Here is a 12,916-nt window from a genome sequence, read left to right as displayed (position 1 = left end):
ATTGCGCTTTCAGATGCTACAAAGCTTGATAGGGCAAAGTGGTGCTGGGGGCGAGAAGTGTCAGTGGAGACAGGACTTACTGATGGTAGCAGTGGGCTGGGCATACCTTCAAGGTATGTGCTGTCAGAAATGCTCATGGGCAGAAGCCTTGGAAGGACCAGGTAGTAGGGGCTGCCTGGCTGCAGAACCTCACCAAAATGCCCTTTCAGTGGAGAGGAAAATGCGGAGAGTATGAAGGCTGTGATGTGGGGCTGCTTCAAGGATGCTGAGGCAGTGAGGAGAGCTGCATGTGCAGGTTCCTGGTCCATCCAGTTACTTTCCACAAGTCCCTGCTTGTCAACACCCCTTTTCCAAGCTTATTTTCCAAGGTTATCTTGCTGACTTTTGCTGAGTTCTTTTGGATCCAAATGAACTGCATTCATTCACACCTGCCATATAACCCAGCAATACTGTACTAAGTGAGTGGGCTTCACTACTGAGAGCTGTTTCAGGTGCGATGAGAAGCTATGCTCATCTCTGCTTCTCTCTCAGGGAAAGAGAAAGCAGGGCAGCAAGGCTTTGCAGAGGCAATGGGAGATCCAGAGTGGCTTCAGAGACCCCCCTTTTCCCCATCCTTTCACAAACCTACTGCTTCTTTCCCTCACCATGGAGCAGTGATGGCAGGGGATGCAGAACAGCAGTTGTTTGCTTCATAACATCACAGAACAGCTGAGGTTGGCAGGATCTCTGGGTCCATCCGGAAGAGCTGGGCAGCAGCCAGGAGATGCTCAGGAATGGTCCCTTACTAATGCAGCCTCTGTTGTGTTGCAGCTTTCAGCCTCTCCAGCTCTTTCTTTCCAGTGTTTGCTTATCAGGATGTGCCGAAGGGAGAGGGACACAGCACTTGACCCTGCGTGGAGTGGCCGCCTCTAGCCCTGCTTCTTCTATCTCCCAGTGCTGTGTTATGTTAGTGTTATGCCAGAGCTTTGGGAGGATCTTTGAAACGTATTAAAATCGATGTAAGGCAAAAGTGGCAGTTGGTGTGGTATAAATAGTGCATAAATATCCTTCTTGCTGTCTGCACTGAGGTGAGTCTCATCTCCAGAGCTTCCAGTGTTTTTATCGCTTTTGTTTTTCTTCCCAATACTGAACTGTGAAGAATTACCTTGGCACTTTCTGTGTCTTGCCGAAGAAACTCCAAATGGCTTTCAGGGGCTCATTTCAGATGGATTTTCAGTGCCAGTGAAAGAAGAGATGGCTTTTTTAAAGAATGCAATTTATTTTACCCACTTTCATCCTGAGTTTATACATGGGCCATTAGCTGCCAGCTGAGTGGTAAACACATAACTGGTGATGGTACTGCCTACATCTTGAATCCACTTTCTCCCCTCCAAAAGCTTTTCCCTCCTCTCTAGCTATGGTTATGAGCTAGTAAACCTCTCTTAACCCTTTTTCAGTAGCAGAATTAACTTCCTTCCATTAATGTTACAAGTGCTTCAGGCAAAAGAGCTTTATTCTGTTGCACCTCCTTTGGGATGCCTCCTTTACGGCCTGGAATAGGTTGAATGACAAAGCAGTCATTAAAACAACTGTTTGAAGATCATTTACCAAGAAAGAGTAGTCTTGTAGTGAAGTCATTGGGGAAGAGAAAGGCCTAAATACGTATCTCCACTCTTTAGCAGTCTCTTGGCATGGCCCTGGAATGTGCAATCTCTGGCTTTCCTGACCTTCATCTTTTTTGTAGCAACTTATTCCTCTGGAAAAGGCTATCAGTGAGCTGTGCTGGGTGAACAGCAGTGGAAAATGTAGTCCTTTATCTCCCTGAGCTCTAACTCTGTTTGTGAAGTAGGACAGAACACTGCTTCCTTGTGCATTGTCAGCCCCTTGTTTAGAGTGGGAGACCTGATCTCATTTGGGAGTGTAAAATATAATACAAACATAAAATGTAAATGAATGTCGGGGCTTTTCATCTACTGTCCACAGGTCCATGTAAATTCATAGCTAACTAGTATTGGTAAAGAGACTGCAATCCCATACTCACCTTTGTAGGTCATGTTTATATGGAGGTCTCATTGAATTTCTGCACAGTTATGCGGTCTTGAGGAATAACCTGAGCCCATTTTACTTAGCAGTGGAGTAGGTTGCGAATAGGTATGCTGTTGAAGCATTTATTGTTTTTCAACTTAAGTCATGGTTTTATATAAATAATATATGTAGCTAGTCAATGCTTGGGAAATGCATTCTTTTCCTTGTGAAATATTTATGGACATCAGTGCCTACTTAGTATCCAGTCAACCTGGAGAATACAGCTCTAGTAAGAAGGCTTGGTTCCCTTTAATGTCTCAGGTGGGACAGACTTTCTAGCTGGAAGGTACTGCAGATCTGCCATTTTATCTATGAGTTCCCCCTTCCCTCTCCTGGCAGTTGAAATGGACAGCACAGTGAATGAAATCCTCTGCTATGCTGGGGGACAAGCACTGTATGAACAGGAGTAAGGCTGCTTTCTTTTGTGCCTACAGACAGCCTCTTGGAGAAGAAGCAAAGAGTCTATTAGCAAGAATATTCAGAAGAAGCAAGGAGTCTACTCCTGAGCTGGCCAAGGGCAAACCTGGTAATGAGAATAATTCATTCTACAAGTGAGATCTCTCGGGATTGTCATTTGCAGTCAATCAAAGTGATCTGAATAGTTTCTATAACAGATTACAGCCTCTGAAATACTGTCACTTTTCATACACAGTGCATTTTATCCATTCATACACAGTGCATTTTGCCCACTGTGGAACTCCCATCTGTGACTTCTGCATTTTTCAAGTTTTCAGAATGGAAATGATATAGGACAACATGGGACAATCCCACGGGGCATGCATAGTAGGGCTCACCTGAGGTCTTTCTAGCTTGATAAGAGGTGGTCTCAGTCTTTATCTTAGACAATATTTCAGTCTTTAGATTCACTGTTGGAAATCTCATCCCTTGTGTCACATTCTTTGACCAGAAGATAAAAGTCTTTGTATGGGAATGGGATGTCCACTTCTTTGAAGTCTGAATTTTTTTTTCAATAAATCAGCATGCCAGTCCCTGAATGTGATCCAGGCACATGAGGTGGGCTAGCACATGGGAGAACTTGGGCTTTTTGTTGATAGCCATAGAGGAGAGGTGGCTGAAAATCTTCTGTGATGAAGTTCTAATTCTGAAAAACCCAACCAGATTTGCAGATCTGTTTGAACTGACTCAAGCCATCTTAATCACTTACCAAGTAATAACATTTTTGTCCAGTTCTGACTCCTGCAGGCTGCAGGGAGACGTGCTTTGTGCTGGCTGAACGAAAGGAGCCTTTGTGATGCTCGCTGCAGCTCCCTGCTCTGCTGGCCTATGATGGATGATTTTCTTTTCTTTGCTTAATAACCAACCCTCGTGTATCTGTCTGAAACTCACACCATTAAAGTCTTAACTCAGCAATCTAAAATGGTTTATTTTTTTGTTTCCTTACCTACATGTCAAAACATAAGCATGAGCTTTACTAATAAATATTTCTATTTTATATGCATATTTTTATGCCATTGTCCCAGTATTTTCAAGGCTAAGGGCTTCAGTATGAGATTCTTCCTGCATGTTTAACAAACAAATACTGAAAAATAAGATATGCTGATGTGGAGATTATTATACATAAATCATTGAAAAATGCTCTTTTTAGAGAAGGGAATCGCAAAAGGAGTCATTGACCTGAATAAAAGAAGCTCAGCCATACTCCAGAGGATTTGCCATTTTGATACACGTTAGTGCTTGCTAACAATTGTAATTTATTAATCCTGTTCTCTCTTCTTTCCTCTCTCCTTGCACATTTGCTTTTTATTGTAAACAAAAATTGTATTTATTTTCTAAGAGTGTAAATTGATCTTGTGGTCACTGATTACCACTAAAAGCTACTTGGCAGTCAAAACAATCCCTCAAAAGACCCATAACCAAAATAGGTAGAAAAGCTCTCCTCACTGGATCATTCAATTTTAATATTTTGAAGAGAAAAAGCAGCATTTGCATCCTGAAACAGAGCCAAGGATATTCTGGACTGATTTGTGGGTCATAACTCTCTCATGGTCTGTTTGGAAACAGAAGCTTGCTGCCTAGCGCAAATTGATGGAGCTCTGCTCCTGCAGATGAAATACTGTTAGCTATGCTGATGGATTCCAGGATATAGATTGGTGATAGCCAGGATTTTTCCTCCCCTCTGGAAAACCAAGATGCCTTGTTTGATTTTAAAAGGCAGTTGAACACTTGGAAACTTCTTCTCATGCAGACAAACTGGAACTGGGGTCCAGACAGCAAAGCAAGATTGCTGTATGTTATTGCTTGTTACATCTCTGTTGTATCTGCAGTACAGAAGTTTTACTTACAGAGCTGTCAGGTCTCTGCTTCTATCCTCAGCATCCCAAAGCTTCCATACATGTTCAGTATTAGCCAGATGTATTCATATGCATGTACTTACAGATGTTCATGCCTACCTGCACCACAGATGTGATTATTTTTCCTACTACCTCTGCTTTCCAAATGAGGATGCAATAGTTGAGAGTTTTATATCCCAGCAACCAGAACTACATTGTGCAAGAAATTTATAAATAAACAAGGGCTAGGTAATCTTATCAGTAAATATCCAGTTCTAATTTGTAATCACCAGGTGTCTGTCAGAAGCACAAGTTTTCCCTCTCCCAGTACTTTCCAGTTACTGCTAACATTGCCTGGCTTCACTACAAACTGAGCTGGAGTCTCAGTGCCCTGTTTTCTTTTATTTAACAAATGTTGACTTTTTAATAAGATCTGTTTCTTCCTTTGTCAATATGCTTGGAATTTGTCTAAGGAGTCCTTTTGTGCATCTTCCCTGTGGTATGTTGTAAACACACTGACAGAAGCAATAGAGTACTTAAACCATCATTACTCCTCAAGTTTCCCCTTCAGCTGCAGCTGTTCTGCTTCTGAAGGTGGATTGCAATGTGCCTCTGTCTGTGTTTTAAATCTTACTCAGATGCAGAAGGTGCTGTGCAGAGCTGAGCTCTTGCAAAGTCTGGAAATTATATTTTTCCTTTTTTTCCCCTCAGTTATATTGGTAAGATGAGGTGCTTACTTGCTAGAATGCTTTTTTTCCTTCTCCGCAGTTTATCTTTTCTGTGGAAAAAATACTGTTGGGGAAAAAAAATATGAAATAAGTCATTGTGCAGAGAGAAATAACAAAAAAATATATCGTATATGTGAGTGATACATTTTGGGAAATTCTTAACATGAACACACAAATATCTGGCTTTCTAAATAAATTCCTGGATTCTTAGCATTTATTGAATCAGCAGTGTACCCATCTGTTATGCAACGCTAGCAGCTGGTCACCCTTCTCTGTGATATAGTTTCCTTTTCTTCTTGTAGTAGTGATAGAATAATGCTATTATTCTTCAGCACCTTTCAGTTAATGTTCCCTTAGGTTGTCATCCAGCTCCCAGTTACTTAAATGTAAATACAGATGAGTTCAGTTCCTAATTTAGAAGAAGAATTAGCTTTGAGCAAAGCATTAATTTATAGTGATGGATTAGAACAGAACTTCTTTTCCAAATGAAAACTGTTGGACTGGTTAAAGAAACAATTGTCAGCATCACTCCTCCTGTGTGCCCAAGCAATTTCAGGAAGTGGGTTCTAATAATTGGTCTCAGGCAGATGAGAATAACAGAAGTCAGGCAGATGTTAAATATCTGGTATCAGACCAAGGACTCCCTTCCACAAATTGCTGAGTAAAGCTGGCTAGAAAGTGAAACATCTGTTTTAGGAAAAATGTGGAATTTTTAGAATTTTTGTCTCATTGAAATAAAAGTAAGACCTCTTGCTATAGAGAGAGCAAGTGAACAGAAAGAGGTTCAGCTTGGAGTACACCAAAGCCCAGCTTTGGGGCCATTCCTGTAAGATGTGGGAAACCAGGGTTCAGTCTATGGTCTACAACATCTCCTTGATTAGGATCAATCTGTTATGCAAAATTGCTCCCAGAGGATTGGTTTTGACTCAATGAAATCCCCTCCTTGGGGCAGAGGAGAGACTGTGCTCCACAACCCAGACATGAGGGCATTCGTAAGGTCTGTGGGAAGACTACGTTAAATCCTTGCCCTGCTTTATTTGGAGCCATCTCAATCTTTCCTCTATCACATGGTATAAATCCACATCACCAGGGAATGTGCTAACCACCGGGCTTCTGGCTGTGCTAGGATCCTTTCCCAATCAGATTTTGACCATCAGTCTTTAGTAGGACTGGAGGATTCTTCCCAGAAAGCATTTTGTTGAAACTGACGTTTCCCACAAAGATTTTCAGTTCAGAGAGATCAGCATTTTCTGTCCATAAATAAATAAATAAATATTGTTGGAAAATTCCTGACTAGCACCAGGGCTGAGCACTGTTGAGGTCAATTGACTGCTTGCATCCTTTCTAATGTTTATATCTTTTTATTTCAAAAGAGTTAGAGAGCTGCTCTTCTGGGCAGGAAATAGCAAAAAGGCCAAGGGCAGCATTTAAATAGTGCATCCAACTGTAACTTGCACTGAGTGCAATTTTGAAATAATCTTTATATGGAAGTTGTTGTCTCTACCTACTGAACATGCTGAACCTCCCAGATGCCTAATCTGCCTGCTTTTCACAGAACAGAACATTTCTTTCTTAAGTACCAGAGCCAACACTGTAAAAAAAGAGGCCTAGAAAAAGAAATGATAGTAATATAGCCCATAAGTTCAGCCCAAAGAGACTTTCACGGTTTGGATGGGCATACGCTCCAGTGAGTGAAACACTGTCTGGATGGCTGGGCCCAAAGAGTTGTGGTCAATGGAGTTAAATCCACTTGGTGGCTGGACACGAGCGGTGTCCCCCCGGGCTTGGTACTGGGGCCACTTCTATTCAACATCTTTATTAATGATCTTGATGAGGGGATTGAGTGCACCCTCAGTAAGTTTGCAGACAACACCAAGTTGGGAGGGAGTGTTGATCTGCCTGAGGGGAAAAGGGAACTACAGAGGGACCTGGATAGACTGGATCAATGGGCCAAGGTAAACCGTATGAGTTTCAATAGGGCCAAGTGTTGCATCCTGCATTTTGGTCACAACAGCCCCAGGCAACCCTACAGGCTTGGGGAAGAGTGGCTGGAAAGCTGCCTGATGGAAAGGGACCTTGGTGTACTGATGGGCAGTCACCTGAATATGAGCCAGCAGTGTGCCCAGGTGGCCAAGAAGGCCAATGGCATCCTAGCTTGGATCAGGAGTGGTGTGGTGAGCAGTACTAGGGAAGTCATCCTGCCCCTGTACTTGGCATTGGTGAGGCCTCACCTCGAGTACTGTGTTCAGTTTTGGGCACCTCAGTACACAAAGGACATGGAGGTGCTGGAGCAGGTCCAAAGAAGGGCAACAAGGCTGGGGAAGGGCTGGGAGAATATGGCCTACGAGGAGAGACTGAAGGAACTGGGGCTGTTTAGTCTGGGGAAAAGGAGGCTGAGGGGAGACCTTACTGCTTTCTTCCAATATCTGAAAGGTGCTTACAGCGAGAGTGGGGCTGGTCTCTTCTCAGTGCTGGCAGGTGACAGGATGAAGGGAAACAGCCTGAAGTTGTGCCAGGGTAAGTTTAGGTTGGATATCAGGAAACACTTCTTTACAGAAAGGGTTGTTAAGCACTGGAATGGGCTGCCCAGGGAGGTGGTTGAGTCACCTCATGTGTTTAAAAACCATTTGGATGTGGTGCCCAGGGACATGATTTAGCAGAGGGCTGTTAGAGTTAGGGTAGGATGGTTAGGTTGTGGTTGGACTCGATGATCTTTAAGGTCTTTTCCATCCTGAGTGATTCTATGATTCACTGTCAAATGAAGACTAACTTGGAATGTATAAGTTGAAAAGGGAGGGGAAGGAGAGATAAGGGGATCAGAGAGTTCTAAACAACTCTTGCATGAGCAGAAGGACAAAGAATGCTAAACACAGATTTTATTGGCGTTAGAAATGTGATGATTACAGGCAGCATGTAGTTGGGGCAGCTTTCCTACTTGGCACATTGCTGCTCGTATTCCTACCTCTGCAGCTGGTCTCTTGAGGGATTCTCAGCCAAATAACTTTCCCCCTTCTGCTCCTATTTCCCTTGCTGTAAAGTGGTGTCAGTGATGTTTTTGTTGCCTTTGTAAAGTACTTGGACATCTGGGGACAAAAGGGATACTTTAGTGTTGTTATTCATTCAGTAAGGTATACAACTGTAAAACTGAAGTTTGAAATTATCCCTATCTTCCTATGCTTCTTTCCTCTTAAAGAGGGATTTTTAAAATTATCATTTCTTTTTCTGTTGAGAAAAACCTCATGATTGCAAACTAATGAACTTAGAAGTCTCCTCATACAGTGTTGACTGCTGAGCCAAGTCTCAAACCTTCCTGTGGCTTTGTTGTTGGATGCACGTTATGTGCTCTGAAGAGCTGGATTTGGAAAGCAATGTACGAATGGCAGATGGTGGTAATCCTCCAGGCGTCCCACTGCAAAATGTGTTGGGCTAAATGCAAAGCTGGGTCAGAGGCAAGCCATGGGTGCTGACCTCATAGCTAGCATCTTTACCCAGCTAGAGCGCCAGTGCACCAGCACTGGCCTGCTGCTGGCCACAGTTTATCCTGGTGTGAAGGCTGTCTCTGGCTACCTGTTAAGCATAAAGCCCAAGACTGGTCAGCCACGGGATAACTCTTGCTCACACTGCTCTGTCCTTCAGGTTACAATTGCTTGTGCTTCCTTATGTCGTCTCAGCACTTAACTATCTCAAGTGACAGTCCTCAGAAGCTTCTAAGCACAAAAAAGCATAAGCTCATCAGTACAACAGGACTGATTCCGTGCATTGAATAAAAATCATATAATATTTTTCTTAAAGTTGCAATGCTGTGATTTCCTGTACATGAGCCATCTGCATTTAGGTTACAATAAAAAATTATTTTAATGTCTTTAAGCCCTTATCACCCATTGCATGGGCCTTACAGGCAATCAATAGTACAGTTAAAGCAGCTGTATATAATGACTTTGTTCTGCCATTTGATTCCTGAAAATATTTTTCATGACCAAGAAAAGGGTTGGAACAACTGACTATTCAAGAAATCTTGTTTAGCATGAGATCCATACTCCAGTCCCACAGCTTATTGTCCACATGGAAATCCAGCTGAGAAATTCAGCATTGCTTTATCAGCAAAGTTACAAATATTTATGAAGGAACAGAAGTCAAATGGGAAGGATTGTCTAATCCAAGCTATGTATGCTTATAACTGCCCTGAGCATGAAAACAACTGCTTTTTCTCAATTTTTCTTGCTTTATGGGTGGTCTGCAGTGTTATCCATAAATAATCTTTTTTTTCCTTTTTTTTTTTTTTTTTTTTTTACTTTGTACAGGATAAAGAGGATAATAACTGTACCAGCTTCACCAACCCATGGAGAGAACAGCTGAAGAGAGCCTGTGAAATTGCTATGATGAATAGCAGAAGAAGGGAAGGTTTCTTGCAGTGAGAGAGATCTGAGCAGCACTTCAGGCTGGAAGGCAAAGTAAGAAAACCCTTTTTTGGATGTAGCTAGGTAGTTTCCTTGGATCATATTAGAAGTGTGTTTTTAGAGAAGAAGAAACCAGGAGGATTTCCCTCCTCTGTACTAGAGAAAAACAAAGAAAAATGAAATATGTATTGGGAAACTTATCTAAGTTAGGAAAGGCAAACTGAAATGCTATCCCAAAGAAAGAGCTTGAAGTCAGTCAAAGAAAAGAAATGCTAAAAAAAAGTAGTCTGTAGTTTAATACGGACACAGCAATGAGAATTTTACCTTGCAAAATCAATTGCAATTTCTGAAATAATTCCTCTCTAGGCATATCATAATATCTAATATTCCAATTAATGTTCTAGCCTGATATGCTAGGCACTGTCCACCATGCCAGCACTGTAGGCTGTTATCAATTCCAGATTCAGTCTCCTCAAAGACTTACAAAAAAAAAAAAAAAAAAAAAAAAAAAAAAAAAGAACAGTTCAAAAGAGTTGTGCCTTCTGACCAATTACACAGAAGACTAAGGCTACAGATTCAATACACAGCAGTCTTTCCTGAATTCAGAACCACTAGGAACAACTTCTAGAGATGTTACAATTGTAGCTTCATTAGGTTCAAAGGAGCTACACGAAACTGTTGCACAAAAAACTGTCTCAAGTTCTTCCTTAGGAACACTGACAAAAAAATCTTTCTGTTCAAAATATGTCTTGCCAAGGAGAAGCAAGGCTTGAAACCAGTATTGCTATTTCAAATATATAAGCATCACGGTTGTTGTTTGGGCTTCATCTCTATGTACAGTAATGGTTACAAGCGGTGGCTGGGTGCTTCTTGGGAGCTCAGGAAACAGTGACCTAGCAATCTCTGTTCCAGCAGCCAAGATTGAGTTGTCCTGTCTGTCAAAGACATTGATCACATCTATAGCATCCAGGCCTCCATACTGCCTTTAATATCTACTAAACACAGGACATATAAGTTGATTGACCCTTTTAGCTCCAGATGCCATTGGTAGGAAGACTTGCTAGGCTTTAATCTATGACTCTGGTCAGACAAAACACATATCTCGTGAAGACCTCAGGCTGGTTTGACTGTATTTGCTACCAGCAGCAGACTAAAGCTCAGCAAATTATTAACAGAAGTTCAGTCCAAGAGTTCAGCAGTCAAGGCCTGCCATGTGTTGAGATGTTCTTTCTTGATCTATAGCTGTCACTGGTGTGAGTTTACAGTACTGGCCCCCTTCTCCATTTCCCTAATGACAGCTGTAAACCTCCTATATCAACAAGGTGGCTTAAACCATGACATGATTGGCTTTGCCCATCTCTCTGTACACTTAGCAAACTCCTCCTTCTCAAAGTGTTTTGGCAGTTCACATGCAATATGGCATGATATTGAATCTATTGCTGGCTTAGTGATGAACAGATGTCAGGGGAAAATGGTAACAGGAGAAAGGCTGAAAAAACTATTTTCCTATGAGGGCTTTCCACCTAGCAGAGGCATTAATAAAATGCAAGAGAGTCTTTCTTCAGGCTTTTCAATGAAGATAAAGTTTGGTGTTTAGGTCATTCTTGAACTGAATTTCCCTAAGGCAATGAATATAAGAAGTTATTCTTTCACCACAGCGTTGGTGGAGCTTGAGTAGATGAGAGCTTGATCAAACTTGGACAAGCATTTAGGTACACTGAATGCACAAAATTGCACAATATTGCATCTCTCTGTGAGGAGGGCCTAGAACTCTGGGTGAACATATTATTAAAAATTGTATTTGTATATCATTTACCAAAATAATTACATATTTCAGAAGATATTTAATTTTTTTAAAAGTAGTTCTTGGATTTCCAAGTGCTTTCCCTCACCATGGAGTGTAGTGCTTTTCATTTTCACTACTGGAAATACTGGCTCTTCAATCAGATCCTTTTTTAAGTAGTATTCACTGGGTTCTTGCATTATGTTCCTTTTTGGGCATTTAAGTGATTTTATAAAGGCACTGATCAGCCGTAGATTGCTTTGAAGTTGCTGACAGTTTGAACAGTTGGCACCTCAGGAGAAGCCAAGAAGTTTGGTGCTTCAGCTCATGTCCCTGTGTTTTAAAACCACAGCCTTTGCACTGACTGACTTTGAGACAGGTGAAGTTGATAGAAGTGAAGGAGTATAAAAAAGCTAAGTGCAGCAGAGGATTAAAAAGGAGGGAAGATAACGAGAAGAGAGGTTTTGGCCTAGATTAAAAGGCAGAATTTCATTGGGATGTTTTCCTTATGTCAAGACCTCTTTTTTATTACCCTTTTTTCTTTATACAGAGTTGCTCTGAAAACGCTGCATCCTGACTCTCCCACATCCTTGTATTTTATCTTGGTCAATGATGTACATCCTTGTAAAAAGTAGGTTAAATATTTCTGTGGTTAAATGTCACCTGGCTTGGTGGACGCAGAAGGCTCACGTATAGGGCTGGTAGGAGTGAGTCACCTCATAAGTTGCAGTCCCTGCTGCTCCCCCTCGTCTAGACCTGTTCTCATCCTAAACCTAGCAAGGTCCTGTCACTGGATTCACTTAAAACGTGGAACGGAGAGTTCCTGCTATAGCATCCTGTACTTGTATTCTGCAAACAGCAGCTCTGCACAGGGACTGTGTTCCCTGGCTGCAGTTGCTTATTCTCAGACTCCTCTGAGACTTATTAGAGTGTTTCACATTTAATTTTGGAGGTCTGAACAATCCTACTGCTCGGATCTTGTAAGATAAACAGGGTTGGACCTGGTTAGTTATTGGATGGGGTCACCTCCAAGGAAAACACAGGTGCTAGCCTGCAGGAAGTGCGATGGTGATTCAGAGGTGGCTCTGATCCCTCCGTGCCTCTCGTGCCAGAATGCAGCACTGGCAGGGATGACTTCTTCCAAAGGTCAGGGCAGGATGAAAAACCACCGCCTCTTTATTTTGTTTACAGGGGCATGGGAGAAATTTCCTACCCTAGAAATGGGGCATGTCTGATGAGATTAAAAAGTCAGCAGATTTTTACTTCTTTATAACTGGGAACCGACCTCTGAAAAGATCACACCTATGGTATTCCAGGAGGCCCTTTGTCCTTACTGCACAAAATCCCAGTTCTTTCATAGTCCTGCCTAAAGGGAGTCAGTTCTGCTCTACAAGTGAAGAATGTTCCTTTTGTCACACTTTCACATAGTAGATTGGCTTACAATGGAATTCTCTCTTTTCACTATGTTAGAATGTTTGCACTTTAGTCATCTTGGGTCAAAATTCCTTTGAGCTCAGAAACTTAAGTTTCCTAATAGCACTGAATGAGAGTTCTTATAACAGGTACATTTCTACCTCTTTGGACTCAGCCATGTATCTTACACCTGGCTCAAAATTTCAGTTCTCTAAATGATGCTGTGGCTTATCCTGCTCT

General features: G+C 41.8%; 1 protein-coding gene across 2 annotated transcripts in view; it reads left to right on the top strand.

Annotated features, from left to right (window-relative positions):
* Positions 1–12,916, top strand: part of MYL10 (myosin, light chain 10, regulatory) — an 89,348-nt gene that overhangs the window by 33,343 nt on the left and 43,089 nt on the right. For both annotated transcript variants that reach the window (XM_040650052.2, XM_040650049.2), the window contains exon 2: positions 9,385–9,534. The gene's annotated coding sequence lies outside the window, so the exon portion shown is untranslated. The remainder of the gene's footprint in view (positions 1–9,384; positions 9,535–12,916) is intronic.

Source organism: Gallus gallus, chromosome 19, assembly GCF_016699485.2.
Source record: "Gallus gallus isolate bGalGal1 chromosome 19, bGalGal1.mat.broiler.GRCg7b, whole genome shotgun sequence".
In the NCBI taxonomy this organism is placed as follows: Eukaryota; Metazoa; Chordata; class Aves; order Galliformes; family Phasianidae; genus Gallus; species Gallus gallus.
This window is presented reverse-complemented; position numbering and strand designations above follow the sequence as displayed.